The sequence below is a fragment of the Panicum virgatum genome, chromosome 1N, assembly GCF_016808335.1.
Source record: "Panicum virgatum strain AP13 chromosome 1N, P.virgatum_v5, whole genome shotgun sequence".
Lineage (NCBI taxonomy): Eukaryota > Viridiplantae > Streptophyta > Magnoliopsida > Poales > Poaceae > Panicum > Panicum virgatum.
Genome location: NC_053145.1, coordinates 57,529,848 through 57,539,502, shown reverse-complemented (window position 1 = coordinate 57,539,502; position 9,655 = coordinate 57,529,848).

Below are 9,655 nucleotides of genomic sequence, written 5' to 3'. Positions count from 1 at the left end.
CAGTTTATATCCCAAATCTATCAAAATAGCTTTACTCCTTCCTCCGTTTTTAGTTACATATCGTATTATGTTTATTCTAAGTCAAACTTAGCTAACTTTGATCAAATCTATAAAAAAATATAGCAACAATTATAGTATACAACAAATGCACTATTAGTGAGGTTCTTATTCTCAAGAGCTTGGTCAGATCACAATATTCTTGTACATAACTCAGGTCCATTATCTATAGAAAGTTTTGTTCACTTTCTTTTGAGTTATCGGGCAACATTGACAGAAATAGGGGCGAAGCCAGCTCAAAATTGGCCCAGGTACACTATCAAATATAAAGGAATATATACAATTGTAGAGGAAATACATGAAAAATTTGAGGTAGATATTAGTAACTTTTAGTTTTACCGTGGTGCACGTGCACCAGGAAAAGCCAACGTGACTTCCCCCCGGATAGAAATCCGACAAAGCAAGGATGGTCAGGACACAAAAGGTAAGAGGCCCTTTTGGGAGCCATATGGAAATAAAATACAACAGCAGCACCGCTGGGGAGAAGTCTAAGCTGCATACTTGGTACACCAAGAGCTGGCTGGGTCAAATAAATGTCGATGATGGTTTTGTTGAACAAACTGAAGAGGTAGGAATTGACATTTTAGCTAGAGATCACTATGGGATAATGGGATTGTTTGCTTCTCAGCATAGCGGGTCCTGTTTACTGCTCTTCTCCCATTGAAGCTGAAGTTCGTGACTGTGTCAAGGTTATACGCCTAGCTGCTCAATGGTACACATGCCTGTAATATTGAAGTCAAGATTGTTCTCGTGTGATTCATGCCTTCAAAACCTTGAAGGAGGATAGTTTGAGATTGCTTTCCATATTAGGAAAGGGAAGGATCTGATGCAAGTTCTTCACGAGGTGGAGAAAGTTCAGATAAATTGTGAGTGAAATTATGCAGAGCATTTGTTAGCGCAACTAGCAAGGAGAAATATGCATTCTGCTGTTTGGTTGAGACAAGTGCCTACTTGTATTGTCCAACAAGTTGCACTTGATTGTGATAAGGTGTCTCCTTAATCTATGGAGCTCGCGTTTTACCCTAAAAACGTATATTTCATGGTGGATTATTCAATTAAACAAATTTAGTATTGTAAGTATTATTATTATTTTCTATAAATTTGATTAAAGTGGACAAATTTTGATTTACGAAAAACCTAATATGACCTGTAAATAAAAATAAAGAGAGAGAGAGAGAAACATATACGTAATGAGCAAGCAACCTTAGAGCATCAGCAGTGGTTGACCCGGCCGGATCCTAACAATGGATCCATATGAGTCACGTCAGACCAGAATGGTGAATAAAAAATTGCGAGAGTATAGTAATTGAGGTGGCGGTGCATGCGGCGGTATAAAGAAACGCTGCCCATCAATCAACTTGGTATTTGGTGTGCCCAGTCTCAATATGGCTGACCCTGTCTCTTGTGTGTTGTAGCTGTGTTGTGTGGCTTCTTGCTCTTGCTCTACCACTTCGCGGCACTTGCTCAACGATTTCTGCTCTCCTGTCTCCTTTGACTTCTTTGCATTGACAGCAGAGAAGCGGAGACCTCATCTCGATCTCGTGCCCCCTCTGTTCTGACTTTTGAGTGGTGTTTATTTCAAGCCACGTGAAGGAAGAAAAAGAGCATGCGTACTTGGGTAGGATGGGGGCGTACGTGAGTGGAAAATGGCAGTTATTTTAAGGAGCAGTGGCAAATGAGAATCGGCAGGGCGACCCCGTTGTGATTGCGCGCGGTGGACGTGCTCAACAGGTTGTTTGTCAAAGCACAAGTGGTTGGTGCCTCTTGCAGCCAACTATGGACTTCCGGCAATCAAAGCATGTACGCGGATGATGCCTTGGCCGAGATCGAAGATGCCTTGCCTTTTCAAGGATGCTTCAGAGATCCGGACTAGTACGTACAGATCAACCTGGCTGGACAAATGCTCCTCCATGATGGGAACGGATTCTCTCCCGCGCGCCCGGCGCGGTTCCGCCGGTTGGAGAATTAAACTGATATGATATCCGGTGGACAGGTGTTATGCTGAGATTGATACAGTGACGTATTTGTATGTGTAGGGCTGTAGTAGTGCGCGACAGGGATTTTGTCAGAAGTGGTGAAATTTGATAGAGAGAAGTCTCATAGTATACTTTAGTCTCTGTTGGTACTACAGTAAATATGTGATAATCATAGATTAACTAGATTTAATAGATTCATCATGAATTAGCTTCGGCTTATGCAATTAGTTTTGTAATTAGATTATATTTAATCCCCTATTTGACATTCAAACATCTGATGTGACCCCTACTAAAAAACACAAACACCCCTCTGTTTAGCTCATAATTAGTCCTCCCAATTAACATCCAAACACCGCTCCGTTTATGAACAGTAGTTTTGCATGCTGTCATTTCGACTGTCTTGCTGCTCCTGCACGGTACAGGAACCTCGGGCATCTTAGGGTGTGTTTAGTTGGTGAAAAAAATTTGGATTTTGGTATTGTATCACATTTCGTTATTACTTGATAAATAATATCTAATTATAGGCTAATTAGGTTTTAAAAATTCATCTCATACTAATCAGTTAGACTATGTAATTAGTTATTTTTTTCAACTGCATTTAATACTTCATGCATGTGTTCGAAGATTCGATGTGACGGATACTGTAGGGAATTTTTCACCAACTAAGCAGGGCCTTAATCATGTTATAGATAGATAATTCGGAGAAAAATTTGATCACAGTCCATGAATTTGAATGGTGCAGTACAGGCCACTGGTGGAAAAGATGGCAGCCAAATTGGCGCCATGCATGGCAAGGCCCCTTGATAAATAAAAGCGGCAGGCTTACCGCTTACCTTGATGAAGGCCAATCTATCCACCATGCCGATTTACATAATGATGGCAGATAAACTGCCGCCCTGGGTCATCCGGGAGATCGATGGAATCAGGAGGAATTTTCTTTGGACCGGAACAAATGCCACCTGCCGAGGGAAGAGTGCTGTTGAATGGCCAACGGTCTGTCCGTCGACCTTGTATGACGGCCTGGCGGCCTTGGTGTCATCGACCTCAGGCTCGCCGGGATTGCCTTGCGCACTCGGTGGCTATGGCTCCAGCGCACTGATGGGGACAGAGCTAGGTCTGCTTTGCAGAAAAGGTTTGAGCTAGAGGTTCGGCACTTCGGTCACGGTCCAAGTTGGCAATGGTGAGCGTACTTTATTCTGGACAGACAATTGGATTGGGGGGCGTTCTGTCGAACAGATCGCGCCCAACCTTGCTGCCACGATCTCCAAGCGTTGTGCCGTTGTACAAGTCTACAAGACGAAGAATGGTGGCGCAGGCTCTGTGTGGACGCCGTTGGGTCCGACGTTCAAGACATCACTGGACTTCCAACTGCCGATTCCGGCTCGCTGACTTCCAGCTGAGCGACAGCCCGAACTCCTTCAGCTGGCGCTGGACCACAGATGGCAAGTACTACACTGCAAAGTTGGCCTATGCGTTGATGCAGCAGAGAAGTATCCACATGCAAGGTGCTGCTCGCATTTGGAAGAACTCCAGCTTAGACATTCAGTTGTAACGGTTTGGTTTCTACACAAGTTTGGTTCTCAGGAATTAGGAACCGATAACCGATCAGTACTTTCTAGAACTGGGAAAGAAAATTCGATTTTGGTTATTTCGGTTCGGTTCCAATTATAACAAAACTGACCGAATTCCTGTATAGGTTTAGCAAGCCAAGAAAAGAAAGAAAGAAAAAAGAACGAAAAAAGAAAAAAGATATTCGCGCACCCGTTAGTGGAAAAGGGGTCGCCTCCGCACCTCGCTTCACCTCCGGTGCTGCTGGGCCGCGTGCCGTCGATGCGCTGCCACCGTGGATCCATGGCTGCATGCTATCGATCCGTCGCCGCCGCGCCCTCTCGCGATTCGCATGCTGCTGGTTGCCGCTGCCGCCCCGTCGGGAGGAAGGGAGGGATACAGGGGCGAGGGGAGGGAAAATTTAGGATTTGATATATTACTAGAAAGGCCGCGCAGCGTTGCTGCGCGTGACCTGTTTTTTAACTTTTATGTGTATTATATGAAACTTTGTATATTATTTTGTTGATGTTTTTTTTTTGAAAGAAGGGGTAAGATAGTTTATTAGGGAGGGCGGAGCGCGATTAGTGCGTTACTTAATGTATTTTTGAAAAGATATTTTAATTAGTAGGCGCATTATTTTTTAGGATGTAGTGGTTGTATTAAAATATGATGTATTATTGTGGACGTAGCATGAGAAGCCATAGAAGAATGGTGATTGAATTGTATGTATAATATTGCTATTGTAGTAGTAACGATTGGACCGTATTCTAGTTGGTGTAAATTTATTTAATACGTGGAATAAGAATGTACGTAGTTTGATGTTTTTTTTCAGAATTGTAACGTAGGTGGGATGAATATGCCAATTTGTTATCTTCGCATTATTTTTGTTCGGAGCTCAGTGCTGCAGCTTTTCGTAGGATAACCTCTATAGTAGAACAAATATATGGCATTGGCATAAAAGGGTGTTCCTGGGCTGATTTGTCTATTTGATATGGTGCAATAGCGTTGCTTTCTCTTTGGAGCTATTTTGTAGACTATACTTTTATGGTGCCTTGCGGCGGATGTGCAGTGGATCATATAAATATTTTTCCTAACGTATTGCAAAAGTACTTTCAATTTGAAAGTTTTCTCAATTAAAAATTTTCATATTTAGAAGTGTTGAGCAACTTAAGTTTTTCATATTGCCGCGCCAGGTTGGGTTATGCAGTGAATAATTTGTCAATGTATGTATATATTATTTGTATGCATAGAAATACTAATTATTCATCAAATTTAAGAGTTGTCGTGGACTATAGGTTCCATTCTCGTACAAGTTGTACTAATGCATGGTATAAGTAGGATATTATTTTTGATATGTAAAAGGAAATACAGACAGCTAAATAGACAACTTTTCGAACCCATAGACAATACTGTCTATCTGTCTGTTTAATACTTTACGTGCAATCCATGATCAATTATGAATACCATTTCTATATATCATTGTGTTGCTATATTGTTTTCTTATTTGGATACTATATCATTTACATGAAATCTATGATTAATTATGAATACCATTTGTATACACCATTGTGTTTCTATATTGTTTTATTATTTGGAGACTATATAATAAATAGCTAGAGACTATATTGTAAAATATTACTATATATAATTTTTGTTTAAAGACTATTTTGTAAATAACCAGGGTCTATAGAGCTTCGGATTTCTAAATTTGCTCTGTAGCGAAGTTGTAGGTTGCTCTTTATGCTGAACATTTTTTAATTTCAAGATGTTTCATTTCAATGGGTTTGGGCATGAAGACATGTTCGATCACTTTTGGTTAATTTGTATGCATTTGGATGATTTATAGAATGTATTTAGAATTTGTTCTAATTAAATAATGCATAGAAGGGCAAAAATGGAATATTTAGAATGTAGTCATAGTATTTGTTCATTTGAACATCATGTTCATGTTATGTTTGCATATTGTCGCATATGGGTTTCATATGAACTCTCTTTGATTACGCTATTGTAGCATAAAATAGGATGTCAATATTTTTTTAGTTTTAAAAATGAAAATATTTAGGGTTCCTTTTTGAAGAAGTCATATGACTTCTTAAAGAAAAGAAAATATTTTTTTAGTTTTAAAAATGAAAATATTTAGGGTTCCTTTTTGAAGAAGTCATATGACTTCTTAAAGAAAAGAAAATGGTAACCGAACAATTTTAGGAAGAAATCTCCCATCATGATTGAAAACCTATTTGGAATTCTAAAACACTTTTGGTTATAATACATTGTTTTGTTCTATAACCGTGTAACACGGATAAACTATTTTAGAATATCATTTGATATGCTTGTGTATCTTTACTGAGAAGTGACATCCTGATTAGTTGTCTTTAACTATTTATGTTTTCCATACAGGTTCAGCAAGAGAAAATTAAAAAGATTAAAGATGCATGCTTAGGTAGATAAATATTATAGGTGTTTAGTTTCTCATAATAAAACGTGCTAAAGTATGGACGGCCAATAAGCACCAAAATTTGCTAGAAATTATAAGTTCGAAACTATTTTACATAAAACATGTACATAAGCTCTTTTTTTAATGAAGTAACAGGAGTAGCCAATGAGAGTGCTCCGTTCCAAGGGTGGAGATCGGTGACGTGGCAGCGGTGTGTTTCTTGTGTGAGGAAGATTAGCTTTGTTTTTTTGTTTCGGCATGAGAGCCCGTGCGTGGGAGTGGGTGTGTTTGTGGGTCTCGAACTCTGTGCGCCTCATTTCTCTCTCGAACTCTCTGTCTCTCAATCTCTACCGCTCTCTTTGTCTCTCTGCTGTCTCTCGCTGCGGCGGCGGCCGTCCGCTGGTTTGCCTGCTCCGCCCGCCCGCTTGCCTGCTCCTCTCGCCTGCTCTGCGCTGCGCCGGCCGCCGGGCTGCTACGCTCGCCGCGGGAGCGGGGCGGCGAGTGTGCGACACAGGCGAGCTGCGGCTGTGCGTCCCGACCCGGCGGCGCGCGGCCTAGCGGCTGCCGCGGCGGCTCGGCGTGGCTTCCTGACGGCTCGTGGCGTCGTCCTCCTCCGTTCTCGTCCTCCGCGGTGGCCCCGCGGACAGCTTGGGGCGGCGCGGCGGCCCGGCGTGACCCCACGGCTCGCGCCGAGGAGGGAGGTCGGGCCGGAGGACGGAGGCGATGCTCGGCCCAGTACCCTGCATGGGATCCTAGCCGTCCGTCAGGATCCGCGGTGGCCGGTGCAAGGCACGGCGGCGCTGCTGCTCGGGCAGGAGGACGGAGGCGGTGCCTGGAGCTGGCGAGCCCGCACCTCGCCCCCTTCCTCTCCATCCGCGAGCGCGCAACCTCGAGCGGCCCGGACCTGGCTGCGGCGGCGTGGCCTCGAGCTCGGCCTGCGTGGCGCGGCGGCGTGGCCTCGAGCTCTGCCCACGCGGCCTCGAGCTCAGCAGGGCCACGGGAGACGGCGACGAGCTCGCGGCGGCGGCGTACGGGCCTCGGCGTCTGGCCGCCCTTTCTCTCCCTCCTCTCCCTCTCCCTCCCTCTCTCTCCTGCGGCGGTCGGATCCGGCTCGGGGGGAGCTGTGACCAGGCGGCCGGACCTCGGGCCGGCTGCGGGCGCGCGCGGCGCCCTGTGGGGCGCGAGGAGGCTCGGGCCTGCGCTGCGAGGAACCGGCGGGGCGTCGCGTCGCCCAGCGGCGGCGAGGAGCGGGCCGCGGAGAGGATGGGCTCGGCCAGCCGCCGGCCGTTGGTCGCCGGATGGACGGGCACGATTTTTTCTGATGACGTGGCCACGCTCTTCTTCCTTCTTTTGGTGCGGAAATCGTATTGTAAGATTGGGCTTGGGCCAAATGTGCTACTAGGTCTCTTTGATATCAACCTCTATTTCCAAATACTTAGCAACTTTGACAAGACACGAATACCAAGGCAATTTACCTTTCAAGCATGGAATGACCAAAATACCCTTGTAAATGTACCTTTTTAATATCTCTTGAACATTCCTATGATATTCATGTAAGAGCAAAATAGCAAATCATGTTTCGGGAACGTGAAATGCCAAATATTTGGAAACAAATAAAGCAATTAAAAGTGACAAGTATTTGGAAACAGAGGTTGGTATTTAGTTAGTTCGGTTAACGAGATAAAAAACCAAACTAATTTCAATTCTTAGAAACTAGGAACCGAACATGAATCGGGAAACTTCGATTTTGATTCTCGGTTAAATTTGCCCATCCTAAGAGCTGCTCCAAAGGTGAAGTTCTTCACCTGGATGGCAACGGAGGGAAGAATTTGGACGCCCATGATACCCGGTGGCTCTGCAACCTGGAACCTGAGACGAGCGACCACATCCTAGTCAGTTGCTCCTATATATGCCAAACAGGTTTAGCGAAGGAACGACGGAAGGGCTTCGATCCTCCCTTCATGCTAGTAATTTAGCTCCTCTGGAAGGAACGACTTGCGGTCTTCGTCTATGGACCAGTTTAATTTGGCTCCTCTGGAAGGAACGATTGGTGGTCTTCCTCTATGGACCAGTTTAATTTGGCTCCTCTGGAAGGAACGACTGGCAGTCTTCCTCTATGGACCAGTTTAATTTGGCTCCTCTCGAAGGAATGACTGGTGATGTTCGTCTATGGACCAGTTTATGCAGCTCGTCAAGCAGATCTCCTGCTTCAGGAGCGACAAGGTTGGATTGTCTCAAATGTGAGGAGTGTTGGCACTAATCAGGCTGATTAGGCTCCTCATGAACTCACAAACTCTACGAACACTCGCGGATAGGACACACACTCAGAACTCAGAAGAACACACGCAAAAAACGCAGACTCTGAGACAAGCACTAGCACACAGAGAGGATATTCGGTGCTGCACATCAGCACCAGCATTTGCCTTTTTTTTCTCTTCACCACAGCACTCTCAACAAGCACTGATTACATTGGTTAAATAGAGAACACACGCACAGGCTAAGTCACGTCTTGCCGCACAAACCGGCAAGCGTCTCCCATGGCTTATCCTCTAACCACCTTCCTACATGCAAGGCACATCCCGCTGCATGCAGAGCAGTGAGCACCCACCACAACTTACATGCAAGAGTTACTCTTAAGTCTTAACACCATGACTCATTTACTTGACTCACCACAACTCCAAGCCAACACTACTACACAAAGCATTTGTAGGGGCAGATAAAATGGTATTTTTAGAGGCGGGTGGCACGCCCGCTTTTGCTGGGAGGCGGAAGAAGTGCCCAGACTTTTATAGTTATTTTTAGGGGCTAGTAGGGGGTGAACTGCTCCTAAAGATAAACTTTGTAGGGGCGATTTACCCCTCCCCCTGTCCTTGAAAATGCACCCTGTTAACGCAAAAATCAACACACTGGAATCCGAGGGCAAGTGTTCGCCAAGCACGGAAAAGTCAGCCAGTCAATTTGACCTGAAATTGACAAGGGAGAAAACAAAGTCAAATTCGAGAGCGTATCGGCTGGGATTCCGAATATCTCTCAGATAGACGTATCGGCAAGCTTTGCCGATACTATAGACGACAAAAAGATATTAAATGCAAGCGCGTAGTAAAGAGCGCATCAGCAGGATTAGCCGATGCACTAAACGACAAAACCGGCTTTGAATAGCCGATCGTATATGTATGACAACGTCTAAGCTACGAATATGTAACTTAGATGATGTGGAACTAAAAACAGATCTAAACCGGCTTTTGAGATAATAGAAGTGTCACTCCAAAACCTAAACCCGATCTAGTGTATTTTTAGATGTGATAATGGCAAAAAAATATAGGAAAACCTACAAATCTATCCGATATCGATGATTGGTGAATAAATCTAGACGAGACGACAGCGATGAGCATGGAAGTCAAAGCTTAGATGAACTCGATAACTTTTGAATAGATTTGAACGAAGCCACAGCGATGCGCCCGGTAGCTAAAGCTCAAATATACTCGGTAAAACGAAAACTCACTAGCAAATCAAGTCGCTCGAATGTGAGACGTCCTTGATCAACTTGAAAGAACTCGTCGAAAAAAAGAAGAGAAAAGGCGAAGTCGCCGAAAAAGTGCAAAAAAATTGTAAAGTTTGTTGTATTGGATGTGTATCAAGT